The sequence below is a fragment of the Haematobia irritans genome, chromosome 4, assembly GCF_050003625.1.
Source record: "Haematobia irritans isolate KBUSLIRL chromosome 4, ASM5000362v1, whole genome shotgun sequence".
Taxonomy (NCBI): domain Eukaryota; kingdom Metazoa; phylum Arthropoda; class Insecta; order Diptera; family Muscidae; genus Haematobia; species Haematobia irritans.
In genome coordinates, this window is record NC_134400.1 from 119,988,070 (window position 1) to 120,001,060 (window position 12,991).

At 34.2% G+C, this 12,991-nt stretch overlaps 1 long non-coding RNA gene across 1 annotated transcript; it reads left to right on the top strand.

Annotated features, from left to right (window-relative positions):
* Nucleotides 1-11,872: 11,872 nt before the first annotated feature.
* LOC142234955 (uncharacterized) lies at nucleotides 11,873-12,578 on the top strand. The gene is made up of 3 exons (XR_012721760.1): nucleotides 11,873-11,979; nucleotides 12,044-12,118; nucleotides 12,209-12,578. It is a non-coding gene; the product is annotated as an uncharacterized LOC142234955 (long non-coding RNA).
* Nucleotides 12,579-12,991: the final 413 nt, after the last annotated feature.

Here is a 12,991-nt window from a genome sequence, read left to right on the forward strand (position 1 = left end):
CTCTGTCATGTGAGTAAGATCCCAACTGTACTCAGGACCAAAATTCTCAAACATTCTAGAGTGATTATTCTGACCAACCCAAAAAAAATTTATCTAAGTTTGGCTTTAAATCCCACATGAATGAATGCAAATTAAAGAATCCAAAACAGATAAATATTTCTAAATTTGGATTTTTTTTTTTTTTGATCTGTCATTATATGGGGAAATATCGATAGATGAACATGAACATGATTTGTTATCAAAGTTTATGTAAATTAATTACTCTATATTTTTTTCCACCGATATCGGGCCCCACGTTGGGCGCCATTTATTTTATGTAACGGCTCTCACACTGGATCCTAACTTCTACTGACCATTGCTACCGAATGTTCCGACCTTGCTCAGTGGAGGGGGGGGTGTTCTTGTCGCCGAAGTTAGATCCCAGCCGCTTACACCAACAATAAAATTTTAATGGTAGCATACACTTTTTTTTTCATAATGACAAACCTAGTTAGCTATTTAAAAGAAAACGGAACCGGTCCCGGAAAATGGATATCTAGGTGTCATTGATATCCGATCGGTTATCCCACCCTGCCTTGCCGACCAAGATGTTTGTCAGCCCTAACGACACTCTACACGCTCAAACCTTCAATTTCGAAAATTAAACGCAAATACTTTAATAATAATATTGCATATTTTTAGTAATCATTATATTGACAATTATTTCTAGATCAACAAATAAATTAAAGGGGAATTAAAAATTATGTTAAATTGCAAAAAGTGGCCTATCTCAATATTTTAAAATTCTAATACAAGAAAACAAATCAGAATTAGTTGAATAATCTTAAATAATGAAAATTCCCATCATCCATAGATATATAACAAATTAAGAAGATAAAAAAAAAACAAAGATTCTTTAATACTCACGAAATTATTTGAGTTGCTCAGCCAACAAGCGCTTGTGGACCAGTACTTGAGTTACAGTTTCTTAATATAACTTGAAAAGAATAATTTAAATTAAGAGTATATACATATATAGATGAGTAGGTTTGCGGTCTCCATAGTGTTTTCTGGAAAACGTTGATCTATATTGATTGTAATTTTTCAAAGTGTAGGCCAGACAGGGCTCTAGAAATAATTTCCTTATATATGATTTTCTTTTGATACCCGGATTCTTTGTTGCTTCATGTAATTTATAGCGAATTGCGATATTTAGGTAAATTTGGGATATTTATGCCGCATTAATTGCCATTTTGAAAGCCTTTTTTCTTTCACAATCCAATTTAATTGTGCGTTTCAGCCATGTCAAAATTCCATATGCCAATTTTGCAATCTGTGGGATAGTCATCCCACAGATCCAAAAGATCTGTGTCCAAATAACAGCCTTGTCCAACTTCCTGTGATTTAATGATGTCAAACCAATATTCAAATTTAAAAAAATTAAAGGATTTCTAAAACAAAAATTACCCATAATATCACTAAATCATATATTGGCCGAAACCACAAAAAAAAACCCTTACCGGCTAAAGATAAAAATTGTATTTCGCAGCTAATTGCAATAAATCTTATTCGCAAATCAAAACCAATTTCTCTTTATTTTTTTTTTTCAAAATCTTTGCTTGCAACTTATTATGATTGTGAAGTCGATACAGAATGAAAATTTTCTATTTTCCAATTGACACATGAATGAAAGGCATTTCAATTTTTCAATTGCCTTTTTTCCACAAAAAAAACTGAATTTAAATTTTTCAAAGTAAAACTGTGCAAGTGCGTGAAACCCCCGTCATAAGTCAAGCTACGCACGGCTACAGGGGAACCCGCAACCGTATATGGAAAGGTCGCCGTAAAATTAACTATTGCTAACAAATCCGTTACTTATGATTTCATTGTGGCCGATATAGTAGACGAAGTTATAATTGGAGCGGATTTCATGATTGCTTTTGGCCTCAATCTGGATATGAAGCGTCGTGTAATGACATGGTGCGATGCCGAAATAACGGTAAACGTGGGATACGACGAGAATACACCTGTCAGACGTTTGACAACGAGCCAGTCAGAGTCTATACCACCGAACGCCGAAGCAATTATATGGGTTTCTATGAATGGAGATTGTGAAGTCGGCCAATTGTGGGTTGTTGAACCAGCAGAAAACAAAAGCAACAACATCTTGATAGCAAATGCCCTGGTAACAACGAACGAAGAGAGACTAATACCAGTTCGTGTCTTGAACTTGTCTGACAATCATGAGCAAATTGTAAAATTTTCTGACATTGGCAAATGTACACCAGCCGAGGCAATAGTCAATTTGGAAGGCAACTCATCAAAGACACATGGAGCAGTGGGAAAACATCTAGAAGCGTATGTCGAGGCTTGGACACGTCATCTATCGCCGTCAGAGAGAAATAAAGCCAAGCAATTGTTGTGGAAAAACGCCTGTGCTTTTGCTTCTGAAAAGGGAAATCAAGGAAGAACATCTGTAGTGAAACATGAAATTAAAATCGCAGAAGAAAGGCCCATAAAACAGGCACCACGAAGTGTTCCCCTGCCAAAAAGAGACGAAGTTCAAAAGCTCATAAAGGAAATGACGGAGAGTGGAGTGATCGAGCCATCATCAAGTCCTTGGTGTTCCCCAGTTGTGCTGGTCAAAAAGAAAGATGGAAGTACCCGATTCTGCGTGGACTACAGAAAACTGAATGATGTCACCAAAAAGGACAGTTATCCGCTTCCACGCATTGATGACACGTTGGACACACTAGCCGGAACAACATGGTTTTCTACGCTTGATTTGCAGAGTGGATATTGGCAAGTAGAGATCGCCGAGAAAGACAAGGAAAAGACGGCTTTTGGCGTTAATGGCGGTCTCTGGCATTTCAATGTAATGCCGTTCGGGCTCTGCAACGCTCCGGCTACCTTCGAAAGATTGATGGAGCGGGTACTGAAGGGGTTGCACTGGAAGTCGTGCTTGATATACTTGGACGACATCATAGTGATGGGCAAAACATTTGACGAGCACCTTAAGAACTTGAAAGACGTTATCCAGCAATTGTCAGCCGCTGGTCTACGCCTTAACGCAAAGAAATGCTCCCTTTTCCAGCGGGAAGTTAAATACCTGGGTCATCATGTGACTGCAGAGGGCATATCCACCGATGAAGACAAAATCCAAGCTGTCAGAGATTGGCCACGACCCCAAAATCTCCACGAATTAAGAAGTTTCCTTGGGTTATGTACATATTACCGACGATTCGTCCCAAACTTCGCCAGCATCGCCGCTAGTCTCCATAAATTGACGCAAAAAGGTCAGAAGTTCCAGTGGAGCGACGAACAGGAGGATTCATTCCAACATTTAAAAGAACTTTTATGTTCAGCTCCTGTTCTAGCGTATCCTATTCCGGGCGAAAAATTTGTTTTGGATACAGATGCTAGCGCGCATGGTATTGGAGGTGTGCTATCCCAACAGATAGACGGCAAGGAGAAGGTCATCGGATATTTCAGCCGAACGTTGTCCAAGCCCGAAAAGAACTACTGTGTAACGCGACGAGAGCTGCTAGCCGTCATAGAGGGTGTAAAACATTATCATAAATATTTGTATGGACAACACTTCTTGCTCAGGACTGATCACTCAGCTCTACGATGGTTGCTACAATTCAAGAATCCGGAAGCTCAACTGGCACGTTGGATCGAGAGGCTCCAAAGCTATGATTTCAGTATCGAGCATAGAAAAGGTGGAAAACACGGTAACGCTGACGCTTTGTCACGTCGACCTTGCAGAATAGAATGCAAGCACTGCTCGAAAGCTGAACATAAGGAGGAGATTGTTGATATTCGGCTGTTACACATCGAATCTGGAGTGGACTGGCCAACAGAACAGCGTAAAGATCCCATTTTGAACAAAATTATTTCGGCAAAGGAAGAGAACAAGAAGCCCAGTAAGAAAGACATAGCAGCCGAAAGTCCACTTATGAAATCATACTGGGCTCAATGGGATAGTTTAGTTCTAGTCAATGGATCCCTGCAACGTAAATGGGAAAGCGAAGATGGCAAGAGCAGCCGAAATTTGATCATCGTTCCAGATTCCAAAATAAGAGACGTTTTGGCGGAGTTCCATAATGGTCCCAGTGGAGGTCATCTGGGAATAACCAAAACCGCCGATAAAGTGAAGCAACGATTCTACTGGGTTGGATGCCAGAAATCAATTGCTGAATGGGTAGCCAATTGCGAGAAGTGCATGAAGGCGAGAGGTCCAACAAGGAAAAGTCGAGGTCCTATGCAAGAATATAGACCAGGAGCCCCGTTTGAAAGAATAGCAATGGACGTGGCAGGCCCTTTCCCAGTAAGTGATTCTGGAAACCGTTATGTCCTTGTGGTCATGGATTACTTCAGCAAATGGCCGGAGGTGTATGCAATTCCAAACCAAGAGGCAAAAACGATTGTGGATGTGGTCAACAAAAACTGGATATGTCGCTACGGTGTGCCGTCCGAGATTCACTCAGACCAGGGAAGAAATTTTGAATCGGCCATATTCAAAGAGATGTGTGAATCCCTTGGTATCAAGAAAACGAGGACTACGCCATTACATCCACAATCCGATGGCATGGTAGAAAGGTTTAATCGCACTCTGGAGGAACATCTTCGAAAAGTAGTGGACAACGGCCAGAGGGACTGGGACGAGCATATACCAAAGTTTTTGCTGTCGTATAGATCTGCCATTCATGATTCCACCTCTCGAACACCGGCCAATGTTCTATTCGGAACTGAGTTGAAGTTGCCTGGAGATCTGATATTCGGCGCTAAACCTAATGAGCTCGCCATGGAAGAAAACAGAAACGACATCCCAAACACTTTCGGTGAAGTTCACGAATCAGTGCGCAACAAAATAAAAATGGTCAGCAACAGAATGAAGGCGAGATACGATCGTGCTGTAAATACTGAGGGCTTCCAAGAAGAAGAGTTGGTTCTGCTATTTAACCCGCAACGAAAGAAAGGATTGTGTCCTAAACTGCAAACACAGTGGGAAGGCCCATACAAAGTCATCAAGAAGATCAATGATGTTGTATACCGGATTCAGAAGGACGACAGCCCTAGATCAAAGATGAAAGTTGTACATCTGGAACGATTGGCTCCTTACGGAACAGGTTCTGTGCCTGTTCGGGACGAACAGGCTTAAGCGGGAGGCAGTGTTACGAATTTGATAATTATAGATATAAGTTTATTTAAATTAGTTTCCGTTAATTTAAAATTTAAAATTGTAACGATAAAATTTCGCTATCACTTGTTGGAATCATCTATTCATTTTCTAGTATTTTCCTGAATTTCTTTTATGTTCTTTTGTTTGCTTACCGAAATGTTAGTTCTTACTCTCTCATAGAATAGCAACCCCTTTGCTTTGTTATTCTGCATTCTCATTTCATCTCATTGTCTATTGTCATTATTGTTGTTGTTGTAGTAATGCGAGCATATATCAATGTGAGTGTGTATGTGTTTGGCAGCCACCAGGTAAACAACTTAATGGTCGTAGATCCTTCTAGCATTGTCTAAGAATGTTCTGGCGTTGCCAGAATATTGTAGTGCTACCAGAATGTTCTCGTATTGCCACACCGTCATATATAAAAGCGCTCACATGCTGCTAACGAGTCAGTCTTAATTAAAGCGTCAAACGAATAACTTCAGTGTGAACGAATTGTAAAGTGTGAAGTCATAGTAAATAAATTGTAGATTGTCGTTATTTAAAAGAACTGTGTTTTAATTGTCGGGTAATTAAAAACGCCTAAATATAAAAACGTAACAATATGTAATGTTACTACCACAATTGCCTAAAGTTGCCCACAGGCAACTTTTCAATTTAAAAAATTTCCCATCTGTTGTTTGTTTGCAATTCTAAGATTTGACTTCCAGAAATATTTTATTTGACATGTACTACAATAGATTTAATAAAAACTTTCAACATTTTAGATGTAATTTTTGAAAAAAGTCACATGTATAAAAACCTCTTTTTAAATTCGCAAATATTTTTTTCTTGAGGTACGTGCGTATTAATGAAACATTTTTTGCTAAAGGTGAGTATTAAGTTCGAGTTTAGCCGCTAAAATCGCTAAAGTGAAAACTAAATCAGTAAGAAAAATACATGAAATTATACGTATTTGTTGCAAATTTTATTAGAACTTGATGGGGAATAGCCCAGAGCAAATTTTCACAAAGTTTGTATTCCTTAAAATGGATTATTAAAGAAAAGTAATCGTGAAAAAATGACGTTTTTAGCGGCTAAACTCGAACTTAATACCCACCTAAAATCGTTATTTTTCACGATTACTTTTCTTTAATAATCCATTTTAAGGAATACAAACTTTGTGAAAATTTGCTTTGGGATATTCCCCATCAAGTTATAATGAAATCTGCAACAAATATGTATAATTTTATGACTCTTTTTTTACTGATTTAGTTTTCACTTTAGTGAAAATTAGCGGCTAAACTCGAACTTAATACCCACCTTTAAGCTGAGTACTATGTTCAGTTTTCAAGCTGAAAACCAGCTTGTTTTCACGGTTACTTTTTTAAATTAATTAAATTATAAATATAAAATGGTTCACAATCAATTCTTTAGATCTTTTCCATTCATTATTTCACAAGACTTTATAAAAATATAATCGTCTTCACACAGATTTTTGAACTTTTAATTTAGTGTTTTCGTGAAAAATACGAACATAGTACTCACCTTTAAGGTAAGTACTATCGTCTTCATAAATATATTTGTACTTTTAATTTAGTGTTTTGGTGAAAAAGCCGAACATAGTACTCACCTTAAAGGTGGGTATTAAGTTCGAATTTAGCCGCTAAAGGTGAGTATTAAGTTCGAGTTTAGCCGCTAAAAACATGATTTTTTCACGATTACTTTTCTTTAATAATCCATTTTAAGGAATACAAAACTTACTTTGGGCTATTCCCCATCAAGTTATAATAAAATCTGCAACATATATGTATAATTTTATTCCTTTTTTTACTGATTTAGTTTTCACTTTAGTGAAAAAACTCGAACTTAATACCCACCTTAAAAGGTGAGTATTAAGTTCGAGTTTAGCCGCTAAAATCGCTAAAGTGAAAACTAAATCAGTAAGAAAAATGCATGAAATTATACATATTTGTTGCAAATTTTATTATAACTTGATGGGGAAAAGCCCAAAGCAAATTTTCACAAAGTTTGTATTCCTTAAAATGGATTATTAAAGAAAAGTAATCGTGAAAAAATGACGTTTTTAGCGGCTAAACTCGAACTTAATACCCACCTAAAATCGTTATTTTTTCACGATTACTTTTCTTTAATAATCCATTTTAAGGAATACAAACTTTGTGAAAATTTGCTTTGGGCTTTTCCCCATCAAGTTATAATAAAATTTGCAACAAATATGTATAATTTCATGCATTTTTCTTACTGATTTAGTTTTCACTTTAGCGATTTTAGCGGCTAAACTCGAACTTAATACTCACCTTTTAGCGGCTAAATTCGAACTTAATACCCACCTTTAAGGTGAGTACTATGTTCGGCTTTTTCACCAAAACACTAAATAAAAGTACAAATATATTTATGAAGACGATTATATTTTGATCAAGTCTTGCCAAATATAGGATGCAAAAGATCCAAGGAATTGTTTGCAAATAATTGTATATTTCTAAATTAATTAATTAAAAAAAGTAACCGTGAAAACAAGCTGGTTTTCAGTTTGAAAAGTGAACATAGTACTCAGCTTTAAGGTGAGTACTATGCTCGAGTTTTTCACCAAAACACTAAATTAAAAGTGCAAAAATGTATATGAAGACGATAACATTTTTACCAAGTCTCTTCAAATTATGGATGGAAAAGATCCATTGTATTGATTGCCAACCATTTAATATTTCGAAATAAAGCTGAGTACTATGTTCAGTTTTCAAGCTGAAAACCAGCTTGTTTTCACGGTTACTTTTTTTAATTAACTAATTTAGAAATATAAAATTATTTGCAATCAATTCCTAGGATCTTTTCCATCCATTATTTGGCAATACTCGATCAAAATATAATCGTCTTCATAAATATATTTGTAGTTTTAACTTAGTGTTTTGGTGAAAAAAACCGAACATAGTACTCACCTTTAATTGATTAAAAAAAGTAACCGTGAAAATAAGCTGGTTTTCAGCTTGAAAACTCAACATAGTACTCAGCTTTAAGGTGAGTATTAAGTTCGAGTTTAGCCGCTAAAATAGCTAAAGTGAAAACTAAATCAGTAAGAAAAATGCATGAAATTATACATATTTGTTGCAAATTTTATTATAACTTGATGGAGAAAAGCCCAAAGCAAATGTTCACAAAGTTTGTATTCCTTAAAATGGATTATTAAAGAAAAGTAATCGTGAAAAAATGACGTTTTTAGCGGCTAAACTCGAACTTAATACCCACCTTTAGCCGTTAATTTTCACTAAAGTGAATAATCCATTTTAAGGGATTGAACTGACGTTAAATCCAGAATTAATAGATACGGAAAAAGATATATTATCCATTGGTTGTACTTTGAAAGATTTGTAGAAAATTTCACTTGTCGATAAGACACCATATTTTTTCATCGATCAGATTCTGAATGCTTCCAAAAATGTGCTGTTCACCAAATAATTGAGAAACCAATAACGCCTAAAAAAGTAGTTCTTGTGGTTCAATTACAATTAGGGCTGTCATTCGGGATCGAATTTTATAAATCCCGGGATTTTTTTCGGGATCCCAAAATTTTCGGAATTTTTTTTTTATATATTTTAAGTAATAACAATCTACAGCGCCCATAAGCGTAGGAAGACCTCTGGGGAGGGGGCTTAGACCCCCCAGAAAAAATTTAGCCCCCCAGGAATTTGAAAACCTATTTACGATTTTACATTTTTATAAAAATTAAACAAGTATATACAACCGCATAAAGTTCCGCTAAAGACTTTCATGCACAATCGAATTACTTGGGTTGTGGTAGCAGTTGCCGATGGCAATGTTTGAAGTCTGATATTTATGAAATAGAGCTGTGATTGAACTTATGGTTTAGTTGAATAACTAACAGCCTGTTTCTACACGGATGAAAAAGACTGTTTTTCATATGTTTGGCTATAAACATTATATGTTTGGAACACAAATTTTTAAACACAATATTTTTGAGTGCAAGCATATAATGTTCATAAACTAGCATAACATGTTTGGGACATATATGTTAATATGTTAGAACATATTATGTTTGGGACATAAAATGTTTGTAAATATAATATGCTTGGATGCAAACATATATTAATTTAGAAATAGCCTATAAACATATATGTGTTTAGTAGCTTGGAGCGCTATTTAACAGGGAGCGATATTGAATTAAGTTGGTGGTTGTTGCTTGTTATTACAAAATTAACATTTTATTTTTCCTTGGGCAATTGATCTGCTACTTCTTTGATCCTTACAAACTGTGTGGTCCGCTGTTCGAATCCTCGTCCAGCAAAAGGTAAAATTAAAATAAAAAAAATCATACAATTGAATAATTTCTTCTACAATGTTTGTATTACAGAAAAAGGTGCTAAGAACTAAAAAATCTCGTGGAAGTGAGAAAGATGTGGGGGAATATACAATTGGGCAGAAACAAAATTTTGAGCATTCAGGTCGAAAACCTATGTTGTTAGCACCTATATTACCTGTTTATTTTCATAATTCATTATGATTGTAAATATATAAATAAATAAATAAAATTTTGAGCACTATATTGTTTGGGAGAATTTTTTTAAGCATATAATATTTTTGGGTGCAAAATGCTTCCAAACATATTATATGTTCACATAATAACATATTGTTTTTTGGAAGACAACATTATTGAATTTGGATGCAAAAATACAAAATGTTTGGAACTTAGACTACCCAAACATATATTGTTTAGACCAATATGCTTTCAAACATATTATATATTGGAAGAGATCAAACATATAAATGTTTGGGCAATACCCAAAAATATATATGCTTGAAGCAAAATATGTTTGGGAGTATATGTTACAGAAGCGATTTTTTGTGAGCGTGTATATGTCGAACGAGTTCAATCGATCGACTGAAATGCATAGAAACAGCTGTTTTTTGGTTATAAATTCAGCTGTTTGTTTCCATTTTAGTCGATCCACAGAGCTCATTCGATATACAGAAACAGGCTGTAAAGCTCCTTTATTATATTGTTTAGTCTGGTTTAGTCATCTTAATTAAAAAATAGTAATTAGTATTAAAACTATTCTTTCATAAATTAATATATTAATAATGCTGCAAAAAAGCTTCGCCAAAAAAGAAGTGAAAATGTTCTTTTTGGGTCCGGAAGTGGTGCAAAATTGGCGGAGAAGCGATGAATGTAATTGGAACTCGTCATAGAACGAATGTCCACCGCTTCAACAGCCGTTGCAATAAATTTGCATCACTTCTTACGGTGTGATCCGAACTCAGAGTTTTGAATGTGAATTAAAAAATTGTGTGATATTTTCCCAAATAAATAATTTTTATTTATTCGTTTTTTATTTGATTTTAGGTCGACCTTTTGTTAGAATTATATAAATATTTATAAAGACCTCGAGCGTCAAGAAACATTAATTTATAATAATTTTTATATTTTTTTTATGACTTTTTATGCATTCTAACGCTTGTTTGAATATTTTCAAAAATTATCGATTTTTCTATAATGGTTTTAGCATTTTTGTGGCAAAATTTGAATAATTTTTACCATTTTATTTATTCTTACTCTTTTTTTAAACTATTTGAAAAAAGAAAACAAAAATTACGCATTAAAATATGAAGAAACTGAAGTAAAAAACTTCCTGTGTAGTTAATATAATTAACTTCTTTGTGAGGACATTTTTGGAAGTGCTTTTAAAGTTGTGCCTTTAAAGCAAATCCCAATTTTTTTGCTGGGAAAAGTGTGGATCTTCTTTTAGTTGCTTTATTATATATTATTTTGATGTCTATTTTAGTATTCTTTTTTATGAAATAAAACAATAATTGAACCTATAAGTTCAGTCTATAAATTTTTAGCTAGGGGGGCTATAGCCCCCCCTAGGAAAATTGTCTAGCTACGCTAATGACAGCGCCTAAAAATAGTTGTACATTAAATCAAGTTAATTTACAGCCAATTTCTCACATCCGAAACGAATGCTTTCGTTCGTCTGTGGTGCCCAAAACAGCTGTATTTATAAATGAAAATCAGCTGGTTTTGGCATTTCAGTCGAAAGAAAGCGTTCGTTTCGGATATGAGAAATTGGCTGTTAATTCAATTTTATTAACAAAAGAACGTAAGAGTAAATTAAAAATCAACTCCAAAATACTATCATTCTTAATGAACAATTAGTTCAACACAACAAATGAATAAAAGAAAAATGAAACATTATGACTTAGAAATATCAAGCAATCCAAATTTTTATTAAAATTTTTGTCATATGTGACGGCCTCCATATAACATATGAAATACATTTCGTACAATTTTACCATTCATATGATTTATTGTACAACTTGTAAATATATGAAGTATTTCATTGCCTACTGGGGAATTTCTGGCATGTCTCATATTCTTTGCGCAACACGTCTACATTAAGGCTGATTCGCCATTTCCCTTTATTAACTGTTGCCATCATCATGATTTGATAAGAAGGTTTCGGTAGAATTACCCTATACCTTACCAGACATCACGTCTAAAAATACCATTGTGTACACATGAGTGCCATCTATTGGTTAGAATGGGCAACGCACATATCATACATGGTTGTATAGAAAGGGGAGTAGCGAATGCAGAGTTGTGATGAAAAAAGAGAGTTGTGGAGACTGACCTTTCACAAAGTCGTGAGACAGGCATAGCACTACTGATAGCAACTCACGCTTGTCATTAGTGAAGTTGAAGTCAAAGCCAGTGTGTGCAAATAAGGTACTCCCATATAGGAGTTGAATTGACGTTATTGTTGTTAGTGTGAACTAACCTGCAAATTTGAAATATAATACTTGTTTCGGTAAAGTTTTAGAAAGTATAAAATACTCCGAACGAGATTATAGTGTTCTTTGTTTCGAATATAGATATTGTTGGCGACAGTACTACATCAATTTATTGGATTTGTGAAACTATTGCTCATTTTGTAAAATACACCTCGGGTAAGAAAAATGAACAAAGTGCACCAGCACAAATGTTACATTTTTTTTTTCATATCTAATTTGTTGTATGTGGTATATTGGGGATTGTAGGATTTCTGTCAAGACGTTAGGGATTTGGAAACCCTATGAAGGTACTGGTCTCATCAGTTGGAAATTCATCTGTGATTTGGCTAATGACAATTTGGGACATATCATCCCTAGAGACACAAGAAATCCCGAGGTTGATAACCTCTACTATATGAGAACAATGTTGAGTGAGTACATGTAATATAACAACATGTTGCAGAAACTTTATACATATGAGCAAATTCTTTAAAAATTGACCACTCCAAATAAATACATTAAAAAAAACTATTCAAAAAACAAGAAATTGAAAGTTACAAGAAAGTAAAAAGAAGACGTAAATTTTTGCATAAAATTTGTTACGTAACTGGAAAATCACGTGGCTTCACTATTTCAACTTCTCCATTTTGTAAAAACGCAAAAACAAAAATAGAGAAAAAAAAAGAAATCTTCAAAATTTATTTAACAACAAAAAAACCAATAATTCAATTTAAACAAAAAAAATTAAAAGAAAGAAAAAGTACAAAAAATCAAAAAAAGTAAAATTTTCGAAAAATATTTGAAATTCATTTAATAAAATAAATACAAAAATCAAATAGTAAGATTTTTGCAAAAATATTTGAAACCCTAAATTATGAAATTATATACAAGAATCGAAAAATTAAATCTTTGAGAAAATTTTTGAGATATTAAACATATAAAACCCTTTTTAAAAGAAAAACAAAAGAAACAAACACAATCACATGTTACGCATGTAAATTTAAAAATAATTCAAAATTGTTACTGTTAAAAAAAAAAAAAATTAAACAA